At 37.4% G+C, this 19,691-nt stretch overlaps 1 pseudogene across 1 annotated transcript; it reads right to left on the bottom strand.

Moving 5' to 3' along the window:
* Positions 1 to 6,427: 6,427 nt before the first annotated feature.
* LOC308640980 (ATM interactor-like) lies at positions 6,428 to 8,596 on the bottom strand (annotated as a pseudogene). Its single transcript has one exon. The product of its transcript is annotated as an ATM interactor-like (transcript).
* Between the last annotated feature and the right edge of the window lie 11,095 nt (positions 8,597 to 19,691).

Genomic DNA, 19,691 nt, shown 5'->3' with positions numbered 1-19,691 from the left:
TTTTTTTTCTGGTACAAAGATTTCTACTGCCTTATAAATTAGGATAAATACTCAAAAATCTTATTAGTTCCTCATCTGTCTTTTCTGTTGCATTTCTTTCTGTGATGAGCACTTTTGTAACACAGATAATTAAACCTAACTAATTAAACACATAGTTTGGATCTATTCTGGAAGTTTTTAAATTATTATATTATTCTAATTTCCATTTAGTAATTAACCTCTAGAACTGCTATTTTACCAAAAGTTTAAGTTGAATATTTGTTAGAAATAACACAAAACATGCAAATCACTTTTTGGTTAACCAACATAACAATGCAAAATTATAGAAGTAAAAAAGGAAAATTTAAGAACTAAAAATGTATTGAAACCCTTCAGAGCAAAAACAAATTAAAATGGTGCAAGGTAAATAAGAGAAGTGTGTTTCAGGTGATGAGAAGGCAAAGGTCTCTTGGCAGAAGTCCCAGCAGAGAACTGGATATCTTTGTATTAATATGGGCAACTAGCCTGGACATGGTGAAAAAACTATGTCAGGATTGCTGAATAATAGTGCGCACATACTGTGATACCAAGGAAAAGATAAAGGGAAATAAGATTAAATGAGGGTGATACCATGATTCAACTGTAGAAAGCTTAAAGATAAAAGTAGGACTCAGAGTAAGATTGTATATAAAAATGTTGTATATGGACCTAGCCTCTCTAATATCAAAATGGATGTAATGTCTGAATGGGAGACACTCCTTTCACAAACCACTGGAGAAACAGATAATTGTACAAATATTCTCTCTCTTCCATTTTAATTGAGCATGCTAGATAGGAAACTTTAAAATTACCTAATCCTAGACATGTGGTTAATTTAAAAACAATACAGGACTCTAGAGTAGAGGAAACTTCAAGAACTTTGAATTTCAATATGTTCAATACAGGGGCATCAGTATTCAAAATTCACTTTAAAAAGAAGTAAGAGATTCATGAAATTTAATAATCTAGTACCCAAGAAACAAACATCAGCCATGCTCCCATAGATATGAATAATTTAAGTTGAACAATATGCTAAAGAAGATTGGTTTGATCTATTTAGCTAATGATTCTTTTGTGAAGATTGGTTTGATCTGTTTAGCTAATGATTCTTTTGTGTTTCTATTTTCAAAAATAAAACAATTTCCATTCATGTGAGATTGACACCAATAGATCTTTACTATGTTCCCACAAGTTTACTTAAATTCTCCTATTTCACCAAGTGCAACTTGGTGAAAAAAAAGACTTAGATTGATCCAATTAAAAACACTGATATATAATGCCAATATATCACTATGAAGACAAAACCATCACTGTATTACAAATGTGTATTCATGATATGACCAACAGAGAATAGCTGATTAACCCAATTGAGATACAGGGACCAGTGAAAATGGTGAAATTCTCATATTAGGATCACTAAAGACATCTTTCAGAGAACTAAAAATAAATAATTGTCTTTGTCAGTTCTTAAAACAAGATGCACAAAATTCATCAAGTGTGGTTTATGGAGAAATTACCTAGAAATATGTTAAGTCTTAATCCCAAAGTTACCAGGAAACAAGCTGAATTTGAGTGGAGCTTTAAGCTACCCCAGCCTCTTTTGGGGCTTCAATAACCAAGGCCAGTTGGATTCTTTGCATCATTACAGACTCTGTGCTTTAATGATCCTGTAAATTTTGGCTAGATGCCACCATGCTAATTGTACACTTTGGCAAAAGCCTATGACTTCATCCAGGCCAACCACTAGGATATGAATTAGAAAACTAAAGTATTTGAGGTATTTCACCACTTGAAGGGATTATTACCCTTTTACTGGGCTTTATCTTCTTCTATTGTGAAAGAACATAAAATGTTTTGACATCTGAAATATCCATATGTTATAGGTTATGACAGATCATCATTCCAACAGGAAAGAAAAATGTTTTAGTCAGCTTTTTTGTTGCTGCAACCAAAAGACCTGACAAGAACAATATTAGAGGTGGAAAAGTTTATTTGGGGGCTCATAGTTGAAGAAGTTGGCCCATAGACAGGTGGCTCCATTACTCAGGGACCAAGGTGAGACATCACACCAGGAAGCAAAGAAAGAGAGAGAGCTCTGCTCAACAAGGACTAAATATATACCCCAAAGGCACACCCCCAGGGACACACTGCCTCAAGCCACACCCTACCTGTCTATAGTTACCATCCAGTAAATCCTTATCATTTGATTAACACACTGATTTGGTTAAGACTCTTATGGCCCAATCATTTCACCTCTAAGCTTTATTGCATTGTCTTACACATGATCTTTTGGGGACACCTAGTATCTAAACCATAATAGGCTGCAATAAACATGATTATGTATGTGCCACAATACTATGCTGATTTGAATTTTTAAGATAAATACCAAATCATTGTATAACCAGGCATATGGTGGTGGTTCCATTCCTAATCTTTTGAAGAAACTCCATATTGATTTCCATATCATTTGTACTAATTTACAATCCCACCAACAATGTAAAAGTGTTCCTTTATCCTCACATCCATTCCAATATTTATTATTGCTTGTATTCTTTTTAAATATATATATTAGCTGTAGATTGACACAATATCTTCATTTTATTGGTTTATTTTTATGTGGCACTGAGGATCAAACCCAGTGCCCCACATATGCAAGGCAAGCACTCCACAACTGAGCTACAACTCCAGATCCATTGTTTGTATTCTTGATGGCTGGCATTGTGACTAGAGTGAGATGATTTTGATCAGAATTTCCCCAACTTCTAAAGATGTTGAACATTTTTTGTATACTTGATGGCTATTTGTATTTCTTTTTTGGGAAATATTTGTTTAGTTCTCTTGCCCATTTATTAATTGGGTTATTTGGGGAGGGGTATTAAGCTTTCTGAGTTCTTTATATATTCTGAATATTTATCCTCTGTCAGAAAGCAGCTAGCAAAGATTTTTCTTCCATTCTGAAGGTCCTCTTTACATCCTTAATTGTTTCCTTTGCTGTGCAGAAGCTTTTTAATTTGAAGCCATTGAATTTATTAATTCTTGATATTATTTCCTGAGCTTTAGGGGTCCTATTGAGAAAGTCATTTCTGTGCCTATGCTGACCCTGGGTTTGCTTCAGACGAGTTGAATAGTTTCTGGCCTAATCCTAGGTTTTTTATTCATTTTGAGCTGACTTTTGTGCAGGGTGAGAGATAAAAAAAAAACTAGTCTCATTCTTCTACATCTGAATAACCAGTTTTCCCAGCATCATTCGTTTAAAAAGCTATCTTTTCTGCAATGTGTGTTTTTGGCACCTTTGTCAAGGATCAGATTCCTGTATCTGTGTGGGTTTGTCTCTGTGTCTTCTGTTCCATTCATCTATGTGTCTATTTTTATACCAGCACCATATAGTTTTTATTACTATTCCTGTGTAGTATAATTTGAAGTCAGGTATTGTGATTCCTCCAGCATTGCTTTTTTAGCATAGAATTGTTTGGCTGTTCTGGGTTTTTTATTCTTCCAAATGAATTTTAGGACTGTTTTTCTAGTTCTGTGAAGAATGTCATTAGTATTTTGATCAGGATTGCATTGAATCTGTATAACACTTTTGGTAGTATGGCCATTTTGATAACATTAATTAATTATCCAAGAATGTGGGAGGTCTTTCCATCTTCTAAGGTCTTCTTCAATTTCTTTCTTCAGTGCTTTATAATATTCGCTGTAAAGTTCTTTCACCTATTTGGTTAGATTTATTCCTAAGTATTTTATTTGAGGTTATTGTGAATGGGATAGTTTTTTGTTTTTAATTCTAGCTTTCTTTTAATCATTGTATTTCAGTTTTTACAAATGATCTTAGGACAATTCAGGTAACTAAGGTTTTGCAGGGGAACAGTTCTTGTACATGAAGAAAAATCACATGCTCCACTCTTTGTAAATAACTATTGGCTGGATTAACAAACATCGTCACAAACAGAAGAAAAGCCATAAATCACTGCATATGTGTTTACAAAAAGCCATAAACTAACATGCATTTCTTCTTTATCAGGACAACTTAAATAGATGTTTGAACATTAAGGTAGTGATGATTCTAAAACAATGAAAATCTAAGTTAAGGCTTTATGTTCATTTGGAAACTCATATTCATAGGTAACTGTGACCAAAGCAAACTTATCTACTAGGTATTAGTTCATCTGCTTGGATATGTTATTAATCCATTACCAATTCTCTTTCAGACATATGGGATAAGCATTATTACCAACACCATCAATTTACTTTAATGAATCATTAGTTTCCTTCTTAAGTTCTATTTTGAGGAGTTAGCTTTCAGCAGCACAAGCATGTGCCACAGAAAGAACAGAGCATTTTGGGGTAAACTCTGAAAACACACAGGCTGCACTTGCCTGAGAGTTTGGCAACAATTAAGAATTCAGGCTGGGCACAGTGGCACACATCTGCCATCCCAGCAGCTTGGGAGGCTGAGGCAGGAAAATCTCAAGTTCAAAGCCAGCCTCAGCAACATAGTGAAGCTTTAAGAAAAAATAAAAAGGACTGGGGATGTCACACAGTGGTTAAGTGCCCCTGGGTCTAAACCCCAGTACCAAGAAAAAAATCAAACAAAAAAAACATGATCTACTAACTAGAGAACCCCCCAAACATACTTGATGCTGTCCTTGTCTCAAAATAGAAAATATTCTTGATTACTGAGTAAGTTTGATAGTTTAGATGTACCTATTATGTAATTGCTAGCCTCAAGACACAAATGATACATTTATTAGACCTGTGTTTCTTTATTCAAGGAAAAGATGGGTGATGGATGGAAGAAAAAGTAACTTTAAAATAATTGCAGATTGCACTCTCGCCCTATCAAGTTCACAAGTATAAAGTTTTGGAATCTGGGGTTGTGGGGTGGTGTCCTCTTTCCCTTTAACACTGAGGATAAAAGTCAGATGCAGCCTGTAGGTGCATGGTGGGAAGCAGTTCTGGTGCCCCACTTTGGTCTGCTGTGGAGTGTGGGAAGGGTGTTTATAGATGTGGTAATGTTAAGAACATATTTGGTCTTCCTCCATGGTAGTAAACAATTCCTAAAACCCTTGTTATTTCCAGAAATATTTTTGCATGCTAATGAGATCATTGGTAGCTGGCAGCCCCTAGGTAGCTTTACGATGAGGACTCACCAGAAGCAAAGACATGATTAGAGGGGTGGGATTATCTTCAGCCTCACCCTGCCTTACCCCTCTACCTTCTGGGAGGGGAAAGAGGCTGAAAGTTAAGTTGATCATGGCCAGTGATTTCATCAATCATGCCCTTGAAGTTTCAATAAAGGCCCAAAAGGACTGGGTTCAGTGAGTTTCCAGATAGTCAAACGTGGATTCCTATCGAGGTCATGGAAGCCAGTTCCTTCCCACATACCTCACCCTGAGCATTTCTTCATTTGTATCCTTTGCAATAACCCGTAAACATGTTTCCCTGAGTTTTGCCAGCCACAATAAATTGAACCCAGGGAGGAGACTGTGGCAACCCCAATTTATAAGTGCTGGGTTAGACACTCTGGAGGCCTGGACTCCAGACAGTGTCAGAATTGAAGAGCATTAGAGGACACCCAAGTGGCATCTGCTGCAGAGCTGCTTGCTGGTACATGGGGAAAACTCCCACACATCTGGGCACAGAAGGCTTCTGAATTGATGGTGGTATGAGAGCAGAGGACCACACACCCCAGGATGAACTAACAGGCATGATTTAACAACCGTGTCTCCATAGTCTGGATGTAGTACTCAGAAGGATCACTATTTACACTGCTGCCCTTTATCTAGGCAGTAATGATTTCACAGCAACAAACCTCTTGTGAGGAAAGGACTGTTCACGCATGTTAGCATCAGTAATAGCTCACGGGAGAAGGGATGGCAGTGACTACATGGAAACTTGCAAAAGCTGAAGACAGCTGTAAATTCCCTTGGTGTCTTCAAATCAGAAGAGAGATGGCAAAGCAGATGAAGCTGCAGCAACAGGAGTCTCCAACCACAGAAGCATTGTCTAGAAGACATTTTAAGTGCAATTTAAGTATGTTACACTTTGCTAAAACATTTTGGAGATTTGGTTAGTTTGCACTCTACTACCTGGCAAGCTTGACTTCAGCTAAATGGCTGTATTGGTTTTATAGGAACGAGATACAGTTTTATAGATGGAAAGACTAGCTATAAAATGGCAAATGTATGCAACACAAGAACAATCATTTTTAGATCAAACATCTTACACTTTATAATACACTCACATTTATACACAAATTTGTGTTTACAAGTATAAAAGGCAAAGAATTGCAAAGAATCTAAGCAACTGCATCATCAGCTACATTCAACAGAGTTAATACTGTTGTCCCTGCTCCCATTATCTATATCTGGAAGGAAATAATAAACACCATCCAACCTGGACTTCACCTTTAGAAGTTGGAGACTATGTGCAGCTCTGCGCCTGTCTGAGTTTCCACAGAGCTGAACTGAGATTCCATCGTGTTCCAGGCCAAATCGGCTAGAAGAAAGTCATCCATTGCTGTCCGAGTTTCATTGCTGGTAAAGAACAAGCTCCCCAAGGTTTCAAAACCTGAACTCATGGTCTGTGTTTCTGTACTGTTCAACTGAACTTTGCTCTCTAGGGCAGATAGGTTTTTAGCAGCGGAGATTCCTTCAGTTTGGGTCTCTGCGTCTGATGAATCAGTGCTCATGGAAAAGCTGGAGTGTTTCAAGATGCTGCCAAAGGGCAGATGAGGGCTACTGTCCAAAAAGAAGTTTAAGTCTGTCTGCGTTTGCGTGTCAAACATCTCAAAGCCTAGGAAGTGAGAACTTCCCCTATACCTGTAGGGCTGGACAGATGTGTCTGCAAGTAAGAAGTCAGTTTGGGTCTCTATGTCCAGTGATTCCAAGACTGGCTCAGTGTTCATGGTACTAAGTTCACTCTCTTCAGTTTGAGTCTGGATATTTGAAGCTGAGAAGAACTCTTCAATATCAAAATCTATTCCAGGATTCTGGGTTGAGCCAGATGGCAGCTGGGTGTAAGGCCCAGGGTTTGTGTCAGACTAAAGATACTATGGTTATCCAATGTCTGATTGGGCAGATTACTTGACAAGATGTTTTCTAAATCACTTAATAAGTCTATGGCTTGGGTCTGATTATCTGTCATGTTCTGTGAAGGAAGCATACTATTCTGTGCACTGAAGCTCAAAATGGGTGCAGATTTCTCAATATCTTGATTTAAAGTCTTAGGGTCATTCTGAGATAACAAACCACAAGTTACTGTCTCTGCTACTAAGGTGCTGCTTATAATATTGTCTGCAGGAACACTGTATGATGAATGGACACTCTCAAAAATGTCTCCGCATAGTCCAGTTTGGTCCATCTGTACTTGGCCATGCGTGGGACTTTGCATCCCTCTGGTTTGGGTTTCTCTGGAGATCCCACCTGGCTGATAACAAGTGTCCATAAATGCATCAGTCTGAGAAGCTATAGATGAAGTTAACCTTAGAGCTGGGCAGAAGCATCTAGATGTGAACACTAATGGGAAGGGACACTTGAGAATCAAATGACAGATCAGTCTGAGAACAAGATGACACAGAGGAGTCAGGGCCAACCCACTGTGCAGAAGGTAGGAAGTTTTGTGAGGCATAAGACAGATCTGTCTGTACAGTGATTGAAGAAATGCTGTTCTTCTGACCAGTGTTCCCTAGTTCTTATAAAGGATCAAACAGATTTTTACCCAAGTTCACTTGAACTCCAGTACTAACTGGCTCAACAACAGGATTTATAATTTTTGAAGGAGGTATGCTCTCCTTAAGAGAACAAGCCTCTGACTCTAGGCCAAGCATCAGGGTTCCGACTGACAAGGGCACTAAGTGCACAGCACCTGCGGTGGAGCCGGGATCCACACCTAACACCACAGGCTGGGTGGAAGAGTCTGGTGGTAGGCACAAATACAGGCACAGGAGAGAACTGCATGACCGGAAGTTTAACCAGAGCCACTCTGGGCTTTAGTAGAAGCAACTTCTGAGGATATCTGGGAGGTGTGTGACACTCTGCTTTCTGGCATTAGAGCTGCAAGAATCTGCAGAAGAAGTTACTAATTTTCTTTCTGAAGTTTCTAGTTCTTGAGGATCTGGCCGAGGAGGGGGTTGGGTGCTCAATGGTTCAGTGGTCTTATTAGATAACTTCTGGTTTTGTAGGTAGTTTTCCGTTTTCCTTTTTTTACTAGGTGGATCTCTCCCTGTGTTCTGCAGGGATCTCATGACCAGTTCTGTAGATGTGAGACTGCAATGCCGTTCTGCTGGCATAGGGACAGCCACATGTGCACTGGAAGGTCTTGCCACAGTCCTCCGTGTGCCTTTTCAAATCCCACTGGTTGCCACAGGAATTGCTGCACTTGCTGCATTTATGCTTCTTCTCGGCATGCATTTTCATAAAGTGCTGTTTTACGAGAGAAAACTGAGGAAATGGTCTTTCGGGACCTCTTGGGCATCCTTCAATTGGACAACAGTAGAATTTTGTATGGTTTTGAAATCTTTTCTTATTGTTGGATTTACTATGCCATCCTGGAGGCGGTGGCTCTTGACCAGGTGCATGTTGAGCACCGGCTGTTGGGCAGGATCTCGCGCGGCTGGCGCCTGGGCCCCAGGCTGCTGCACACGGGTGGCGGCGGCGGCTGCTGCTGCTGCTGCTTTCCACGGGGCCTCCGGGATAGGAGGAGCGCCCGCATGGCTCCGGCACTGGGATAAATTTTTCTAATTTCTTTTTTTGGCAGATTCATTGTTGATGTACAGAAAAATGTATTGACTTTTTGTGCGTTGATTTTGCCACCTGCTACTACGATAAACTTATTTATTAGCTCAAGCAGTCTTCTAGTGGATATTGGGGAGGGGGGGAGCGGGGGACTTCTAAGCATAAGATCATATCATCTGCAAACAGTGATAATTTGATTTCTTCCTTTTCTATTTTTAACCTTTGTATTTCCTTCTCCTGTCCAGAATTTGGCTAGAATTTTTAGCACTATATTTAATAGAAGTGGTGAGGGTGGGCATCATTGCCTTGTAACAAAGTTTAAAAGAAATGCTTTCCATTTTTACCCATTCACTATGATGTTGGCTTTGCATTTTTTTTATATGTAGCCTTTATGATATTGAGATAAGTCCTTGGTATCCCTAGTTTATTCAATGTTTTTATCATGAATGGGTGCTGAATTTGGTCAAAGGCTTTCTCTGTGTCTATTGAGATGAATAAACAGCCTTTGACCTTTACATTTATTGATTTACATGTTAAATCTCTTGGGATTTATCTATCATTTTTATAATCATGCTTTTGAATTCTTTATCTGGTATTTCATTCATTTCAGTATCTTTGTTGTTGGTTACTGGTGTATTATGAGCTTCAGGAGGCATTATGTTACCTGGCTTTTCATATTTCTTGTATTTCTATGTTGAGGTTTATGCATCCTCTTATGTGTGGGCTTTTTAGGGCGCCACTTTCTCTTTCCAAAGTGTTTTGGGATATCAAGTGTTGGGAACTTTTCAACATATTTCCAAGTGGGCTTTGTAGGATAGTTTTCCTGCTACTTCTCTGATAATGATTAGTGTATGGTTTGGATGTGAGGTTTCCCCTAAAAGCTAACATGTGAGACAATGCAAGAAGGTTCAGAGAAGAAATGAATGGGTTGTGAGAGTGTTAATCCAATGAATTAATCCCCTGATAGGGATTAACTTGGTGGTAACTGCAGTGGTAAGGTGTGGCTCCGGGAGATGGGAATTGGGGGCATGGCTTTGGGGTATATATTTGTATCTGGCAAGTGGAGACCTCTCTGTCTGCTTCCAGATCACTATGTGAGCTGTTTCCCTCTGCCACACTCTTCCACCATGATGTTCTGCCTTACCTCGAGCCCCATGGAATGGAACCTGTTGTCTATGGATTGAGACCTCTGAAACCATGAGCCCTCAAATAAACTTTTTCTCTCCTAAAATTGTTCTTGTCAGATCTTTTAGTCACAGCAAACAAAAAAGCTGACTAAAAATTATTGAATTTTGATACAGTGCATATTTTTCAAAGCTTGAGGATTCTAATTTTCCTGTAGGCCTCAAAAGAGTAGCATCTTCCTTGTGGATTTGGCAATTGTGTTGTGAACAGCAGGATATGTGGTGTACACTCTCTCTTGATTCTCTTCTTCACTTAATAACTCAGTATATTCTAAAGGAGTATTGTACAGATCTAGACTGATACCCCTTACAGGTGTGTTCTCCATAGCCTTTGTGCTAATTTTCTCCAATTTTGCTGTAGGAATAGATGTCCATGAGTAGGACTATTGGTACGCATCCCCCAGCCATTTCTTCTTGGAGCCTGGTTGTTAGTGGGGTTTTGTGTCTTATATTCTTTGTATTAAAATATCATTGAAGTTTGAGTTTTGTTACGGTTCAGATCCTCTTACGTGTGGGCCTTTTAGGGCACCACATTCTCTTTCTAAAGTGTTTTGGGATATCAAGTGTTGTGAACTTTTCAACATATTTCCAAGTCTCTCTCCTCCCTCTCTCCCCCCCACACTCTCTCTCTCTCTCTCCCCCCTGATCTGCTTTCCTCCATCACACCCTTCTGCTATGATGTTCTGTCTTACCTTGAGCCCTGAGTAATAGAGCCAGCTCTCTATGGACTAAGACCTCTGAAGCCATGAGTGTCAAATAAACTTTTCCTCCTCTAAAATTGTTTTTATCGGGTCTTTTGGTAACAACCACTACAAGCTGACTAAAATAAGCTTGAATGGTTTGTGTGTGGATAAAGATGAGCTAGCTATCTCTTGGCTGGGTTTAAGTGAGCAGCGACTCTCTACACTGCAAATTTGTAGTGTCCCAGGATATTCCCAGTCCCTCACAGAAAATGGTTAAACAAACAATAGCAACAACAGGAGCAAACAATATCCAGCATTAAAACATGACATTTATAGCACTAATTAACATACACACACACCAAAAAAAAAAGTGGGTCAGAAATTGCCAAAAGGAAAAGCAATAAATATCTATGAAGTAGATCTGGCTTTAAAATAAACAACAGCTGTCAACTATGCCACCCACAATAATGATAACAGGAAAATCATGAAAACATGAATGGTGTAGGCAGAAATTATATAAATAAATATTTCTAAATGATGGCAAATACAGTTTATTAAGAGAAAATAAAATGTGATAAGAAAGTTTAGAATGTTCAAAATATGAACAGAGAGAAAGCAAAATAGATGTAGCAAGTGATGGCTATTAAAAAAAGAGACATAGAAAAGATTCTTAATGAAAAATGAAAGAATAATCTCCACTGAAGTGGTCAAAATCCTCAGTGAGGATGGATGATTAGTACCTATGCCCAACTATCCTTCTTTTTGTTTCTTCTTGGGCTACGTACTGAGATAAAGAAAGAGAGAGGGAAATGGAAAGAGAGAAAAAAAGGCTGGTGGTTATTAATCCCCTCATTTTTGTATGTTGCTCACTGAGTTATCAGTTTGAGTAGCCAAAAACTGAAGTTGGTTAAAATACCATTCAATTTCCTTTCTCACCAATTAAGGACAGAATATGGGAAGTACTTACTCTCAATTGGAGTTCTGTCTGGAAATACCAGATTGATGCACTCCCAGTGTGGTGCCCTGTAGAGTTTTAAGTGGGGAGTCCCAGCAATGGTACTTAGCTCTAATCAGACCTTAGCAATTTTGTTGGGTATATCTGTTCTGGAGAGATTAAATCAACACACCCCAAGGGCCAGGTAGATGCTGATCTCTGCTGGGAGTCTGGATCTCAGGAGTCTCCTGAGAACTCTACTCACGGGGCATGAAAGCCACCCTTCCATAGGTCCCATGAATACAGTCTTCCCAGGTTTAGTTCCTAAGTCTGATCATGCTGCCCATTCAGATTCCCTTCATCAGGTCATATGAACCACCAGAATCGAACGGAAAGCAAGTTGTACTCCCCTCCATTTCTCCAACTTAAATCCCCCTGATACAATCTTCTCTGTGCCTGTTTTGTTCATGTTCTGCTAAGTACATCCTAGGCCACCCAGTAGGTGGTTTGGGGGACACTATGGCAATATTTGCTATGATCACCCAGGCTCCCACAGTAGCAAGCTGCATTGTGGACTCCTCAAGATGGCTCCTTGCCTCAGCTCTCTGCTTGCCAGTTGAGAAACGAGTACTTTTCAAACACTAGTTCACTGTGCAGCCTCTGGATCACATAAGTTCAGATTGCTTTTCTGTTCTACAGGTTTTACCATGCCAAATTGTCTGCTGTAGTTCTCTATGTTATCACACCCCTCTGAATAGAACCAGTTCTGCTGCCACTGCGTGCAACCAGCTTGGCCCCAATGTACCTTTTCTTGTTCATTGTTCAATGCACCTAAAATTTTAAGTCTCTAAGAGACTCTGACCATCTGATACTGAATTTCACCTACCTCACTGAGATGCTCATTGAGAGGCTGTACTCCCACTGTTAATATCCTGAGCCACAGAGCAACTGGAAATGTAGCCTTCCTCTAATCTCTTAACTTGAATCCCTCATGGAATAGCACTTTTAAAAAGAAGTTACATCATTTGCAAAGACTTGAATGAAATTATAGTCCATTATGCTAAATGAAATAAACCAAGAATGGAAAGATAAATACCATATGTTCTCATTTATATATGGAATCTAAAACAATCGTGCTCATAGAACCAGAGAATAAAAATGATGGTTTATACATGTTGGGAGGAGGGTGGATAGAGATAATAAATAAGTGTACAAAGCCTGTTAGACAAATACATATGATTTTGGGGGGTCAATTGCACAACATGATGAATACAAATAACACAATACTGTATATTTCAACCTCACTGAGTTTAGTTTCAAATGTTCTCATCACAAAAAAGTTAAATGTGATATGATATGTTAATTAGTTTGATTTAATCATTCCACATTGTGTTCAAAAATACCTTTTGTACCCCATAAATATATACAACTATAGTTTATCAACCCTATAATTTTTTAAAAACCTTATTCCTATTTTCAAAGGAGTTACAGTTTAATTGAAGCAAACTGAATCAGACTTCAGTGTAGGAAACCTAAACCATCTCAGGCATGTCAGACTATAAGATATGTACTGCAGGGAAATAGGCATCTCTAAAAACTCTGGGAGGCATAGAAGAGCCAAAACTAGTGGCCCAACACCCGACTATTGAATTCAAGCTCACATCACGAAGCTGCAGGACAGAGGGCAGCACTCTACTGATGCACTGCTACACTGTCTCCAGTTACCCATGAGTATGGCTTCCTTAAGGTAGAATGTTGAGGCTGGTCATTGAATCTAAATACTCACATCCCACACCCTGCATGCTATTAGAAAAATAGTTTTTTTAAAGGAGGAAGATAGGGAGGAAGGGTAAGGACAAGGAAAGGAAAGGAAAAAGAAAAGATTTGACTTCTGAGTTCTCATAAGATAGTCTAGTTGGTGGAGCCTTTTACACATCTAAAGCATCTAACATAGTTTCTTGTTTCCAATGTCTTTGACAAGACAGGTCAGAAAGTATGTGAAGACTGAGGGAGTTAGTGTGTAATTTCTGCCACATGAACTTTTAATACACCTGTTAATGCTTTAAGGTGTTACAGGTCCTTTGAAAGAAGTCCAGTCTTCAAGTAGGAAGGTAGTCTAGGAAACATTTCAAAGAAACTGGAATTTGAGTTTATATTTGCAAGATAAACATAATAATATTGCAGGAAAAGAAAAGGAAATTTGTGAAGCTGTCTGGGCTCTCTATAAGTAAATTATCATGTCTGGAGTGTACTATGCAAAGTGAGGCAGGAAGAAAAGGTACTCAAGTTTAGTGAAGACTGGAAAGGAAGTAAAAGTCAGATCATGGTGGGCTCTGAAGGCCATACTGAAGAATCTGAAATATATCCTGTAGAAGTGGAGAATTTGAGCCATACCTTAAGTGGTAGAGTGCTATGAATAAATTTAAGCTTCTGGATGCATGTGAATACTAGTCTGGAGGAGTTCAAGTCTAGAAGCAGGAAAGTCAGTTTAAAGAGTTTTGTAAACTGAAAATAAGAATAGAACTATTGAGCCAGAGAGAATCTTAATGTTAAACTATAACAAAAATTAAATTGGACATTGTAATAGTTTATTTAGCTGGAAAGGCTGTCTCTAAAAGAAAGGTAATAAAGTGAGAAGGCACAATGTAGATGAGGACTAGAGAGCCATCAACATAAGGGAATATTTCTACTTGGGAGTATTTCTAAATGATATCAACAGATAATAGCAAATGCATGGGATAAATTCAAGTTTGAATGGTTTATTTTAGTTCTACTGGAGTCTGAAGAAAACAAAAAGTGAGGGAGAAAAAACAGTACATGATTTTAAGTCTTGAATCCTGGTCAGATGGCATTTTCTTTTTTTCTTTTTTTAAGAGAGAGAGAGAGAGAGAGAATTTTAATATTTATTTTTTTAGTTTTCTGTGGACACAACATCTTTGTTTGTATGTGGTGCTGAGAATCAAACCCAGGCCGTACGCATGCCAGGCGAGAGTGCTACCATTTGAGCCACATCCCTAGCCCAAGATGGTATTTTCATTGACAGTATTGGGCAAGTCACAAGAAATTACAAGTTGAAAGATAGAAGGGAATGAATTCATTTTTGTCACTGTATGAATTATCATTAAAAATATATCAATTTGGAAGAAAATCATCAAAGCAGTTTAAATAAATGCACATTTTTCTGTATTCAAAGTAATTAACTAACAATGGTAATCATTTTTCAATAAATATATAATTTTTGTGTTGTGAAATATAATGAAGTTATTGGTTCTTGTGTGTCTCTGGAACCAAAGGATGAGAAGCTCATGGAAATAGAAGAAGAAAATAAAGATGTCAGGAAAGAGAGATACACATATAACTAAATGTATGGGAACATACAAATTTTGTGGTCATAAGTTAATACTTTTCAAGACTAACCAAAAGAAATATGCAAAGAACATTTATATGTAAGGAAGACTTGCACCTTGACCTTAGAAAGTACAAGCATTTAGATACTTGTCTCCAATTTCTGAATTGAGGCTGTATTTCAAATGAATTGGCTTCAAGAATTTTGAATCATCCTCAGTTTGAAAAACTTTTCGATAACTGTATTTCCTGAGGTCTGTCCATGGAAAAACAATATGTCTACACTTCTCTCAAACGTGTTACATCTTCTTTTAGCAGAACACTTTTAAAAACATTACAAATGGCCAACTTTGTTACATTATTAGAACATAAGCTGATAAAAGATACATTGAATCTGGGGGTACTCTGTAATAACAGCCAAAGGTGGGGAAAACATCACATGTGTAGGAAAAATCTACCTTGACCTTTGAGCACAACATTCACATACAACGAATTGCTGATAATTTAAAAGAAAAGATAAGCATATTCTTCCTGCTGTGGCAAAACAACTGCCTCTTAAAATTTCTTATCTAACTCAAACTACAGACCATTGAAATGAACCTATTTGCCTGTATGCCCTTCAATGGACAGTTTTCAGTTTGGGGATCTTATTTACCCATAAACATATTATCTTTGCCTCACATCTTATCACAACAACATTCAGAAAATTCCTCGTATAGTTTACACACTCAAATATTTTTGTAATTTAAATTTTTCTACCTGATTATTTAAACTACGTACTTGTCATATCAAAGTGCCAAACTTTATTACTTAAGATAAGGCCAAAGAATGCTATTATACAAAGTTTTAGCGCAGATACAATGTATGTGTATAATCACAACTGCACCACCATTTTAGAATAGTTTTATGTTTTATTTACTTTTTTGTTAAATTTTAATGATCTTTATTCCACCATAATTATCATATGACAATAAAGTAATTTAACAAAAGACAAACAGGATCTAAAATGCCATAAAATCAATGAGATGCATTCTTTATTTGATACAAAAAAGCATCTAAAAGAGTAAATGAAACAAAGGTTGCATCTTTGAAAAAAAATACTTACAGGGGGAAAATTATTTTTTAAAATCTTAAAACCTTTTTTTTAACAAATATTCAAAAGCTTTAGCCATCTGGGAAGGAAATCCTATTCATTTGATCAAAAAAAAAAAACCAATTTGGATCAGACGTACTTTAACAAATTAATGAGTTTTGTGTTATTGTACCCGACATATGACTAAAAATTTTAAATGAAAGTAATAAGATCTATTTCTGATTATATGCTTATGTATATCTAGATGTATGATATGTATGTGTGATATTTTCCTACCTCCTTACAAAATTGTAAAAAATAAATTGTGAAAGAGTGCTATTTTATTGAACTAAAGGAAAACAGTGCTTATACAAATAAAACATTCTTTCAGAAAATTAAGAACTAAACCTGCTATGGTTTTGATATGGTTTAATTGTGTCTCCACAAAGGTTCATGTAATTAGAGGCTTGGTTCCCAGAGTGATGGTATTAGGAAGTGGTAGAACTTTTAAGAAATGGGGGGGAGGGGGTGTCTAGTGGCAGGTCCTTCAATCACTGGACCTATGAGATATTTTCTAATGTGACTTCTTAAGTAGCACTTGCAAAAAGCGTGGTTATGAAAGGAGCAAGTTTGACCCCACTCAGCTCTCTCTACTTCCTGACTCAAGATGTGACCAACACTCTCATATATACTCCCACTATTCCTCTCTGACATGATGTGACAGCTCCCACCAGAACTGAGCTAATGGAAGTACCATGTCCTTGAACCGCCAAAAGTGAACTTAAATAAACCTCTTGTAAAATTAACTGTATCCAATGCTTCGTTATGACAAATAGTTCACTAATACATAACCCAAATGCTATTCAAATTCACATGACTTGAGTAACCTTTGGAAAATAAGAATATTATTGGTTTGAGTAAATCAGGCATGTCTAAAGCATTTTTAGCATTAAATAAAATACAGACGATTGATTTTCCCACATAAGTTTACTAGTATAATGAGCTTTTGTTAGTTCTATATTACAAAACTTATCAGTGTGTTTCCCCTAAAGAAAAGTTAAAAACAAAACACCATATCCCTGAATGCCCTTTCCATTCCCAAAACAAACTAACCAAGTTAAGTGCACAATGAAAATGGGTGTGAGCCACAATGTCCGGATACACATGGAAGGACTCTAGCTTTCTCTCATATATTCTGGAAATAAGAGCAGGTTAGTCTTACCTACAGAAAGCTACTTTCTTACATGTACACCAGGGCAGCTGCTCCTTGGGATACTAGTCATACAAGGAACAAAGGAAACTAAGAAAATTATTATCACTGCATCTATAGCCTAACTTATAAAACCCCTCTTCCTGCTGTAACTGGGGTGGATCAGAATACCATAGAGAGGGAAGTGCTCATCCAGGTGGTCTCCCTGGACTTTCTGGAAAAATACCAGAGACACACCTGTCTAGTGCATTGCTATTGGGCTTTCTGGCAAGGTACTGGAGGTACAACATGGAGCAGAAATACAAATTGTTGGCCCACTGTCTATTGAAATATGTATCTAGCTGTTGCCACTAGCTCTTCCACATAAGCATTTCTCAATGAGCCTTACATCTCATATCCCACCTCCAAGTGTCCTTATTTGTCTCTTGGCAGCCTATCACACTGCCATAGCACAACCAAGCAGTAAACATTACAGTTAGTGAGAGGGCAGCAGATGGCAGATTCAAGGGAGGGTACAATCCCAGCAGTTTCTCAGCACCAGATTTACACTGACAGACTGCTCCTCAGAGAGGTGAGTAACAAAGGGAATTCACTGAAATTTAATACTGGACTATAAAAGGAACTCTAAAGACACAGAAAGTCAGAAACATATTATTAAGAAATACTATGTTGATCGATGATGACTCCCACAAAAACATTCCTTGGAAGCGGAACAAAATGAGTGAAAACTCTATTAAAAAAAAGAAAAAAATATGTTATTAAGAGTCTTTTCTGAAATGCAAACTAAAACTATACTGAGATTTCATCTCACTCCAGTTAGAATGACAATTATCAAGAATACAAGTAACAGTAAATACTGATGAGGATGTGGGGACAAAGGTACACTCATACACTGCTGGTCAGACTGCAAATTGGCACAACCATTCTGGAAAGAAGTAGGAGATTCCTCAGAAAACTTGGAATGGAACCACCATTTGGCCCAGTTATCCCACTCTTCAGTCTGTATACCAAGGACCTAAAATTGGCATAGTACAGTGACACAGCCACATCAATGTTCACAGCAGCTCAATTCACAACAGCTAAGCTATGGAACCAACTTAGGGAATGAATAAAGAAAATGTGATACATATACACAATGGAATACTACTCAGCCATAAAGAAGAATGGAATTATAGCATTTGTCAGTAAATGGATGGAACTGGAGACTATTATGCTAAGCGAAATAAGTCAATCCCCAGAAAACAAAGGTCAAATGTTCTCTCTAATATACAAATACTGACTCACAATGGGGGAAGTGGGGTGGAGGTTCACCAAATTGGACAGAGGGGAGTAGAGAAGGGATAGGAATGGGAAAGACAAGAATTAAATTGGACATAACATTCCTATGTTCATATATGTATGCAGAAGCAGTTTCATTCCATATGATATACAACTACAAAAATGGGAAGTTAGACTCCATGTATGAATGATATCTCAAAATGCATTCTACTGTTGTATACAACTAAAAAGAACAAATAGAAAATTTTTTAAAAAAATATTCTTTTCTGGGGCTGGGATTGTAATTCATTGGCATAATGCTTGTCTAGCACATGTGAGGCACTGAGTTCAAGCCTCAACACCACATAAAAATAAATAAATAAAATAAAAGGTATTTTGTTCATCTACAACTTAAAAAAATATATATTTTTAAGAGTCTTTTCTTCTTTTTTTCATTTTTGTGTATTTCTTGTTTTCTCTGTATTCCATTTATTTATTTTTTATTCATTTTTAAAATTTTAACTTTCCAAATTTCTTCAAATATCATTGCTTTGTATTGTATTATTTTTACTTTTTTCCATATGCATGATTTTGTGTGTGTGTGTGTGTGTGTGTGTGAGAGAGAGAGAGAGAGAGAGAGTTCTTTTTGTGTAGATGGGTTGAAAAAATATGTCATATATATCATATAGTTTTACTTTTACACTGATAACTTTCTTCTGCATTTTATAATTATTTAGACTTGAATTGACTTAGGTGGAGTATAATTATACAAGGATTCAAGTTATTTGGATCCTACACTTGCTCATTTGTTCATGATTAGCTTCTTTTCCCTCCTATCTCTCCTTCTTCACTCTATTCCCCCACTAACACACAAATTTTTCTATTCCTTCTTTCTCTCTTTATTGTTTCATTATTTCAATTAATTTTCTATTTCTTCTTTACAGTTTACATCTGCTATCTTCTGCCTCAACTCTGATAAATTTTTCAAAATATTTCAGGCATTTTTTCACCTTTCACTTTGATTTGTTGAAAATTCACTTGAGTACACGGTATGCAATAATGGATGAAAAATTATAGAACATTATCAGAATATAGAAGAATTCTGGGATAACATCAAGAGACCAAACCAGAGAATCATTGGGTAGAGGAGAATACAGAGATACAGGCTAAAAGTATTCAGAATACTTTCATTGTGATAGTAACAGAAAACTTTTGCCATACCAGAAATGAGAAAGACATCCACATATAGGAAA

The sequence above is a fragment of the Spermophilus citellus genome (assembly GCF_964194105.1).
Source record: "Spermophilus citellus genome assembly, chromosome: 2".
Taxonomy (NCBI): Eukaryota; Metazoa; Chordata; class Mammalia; order Rodentia; family Sciuridae; genus Spermophilus; species Spermophilus citellus.
This window is presented reverse-complemented; position numbering and strand designations above follow the sequence as displayed.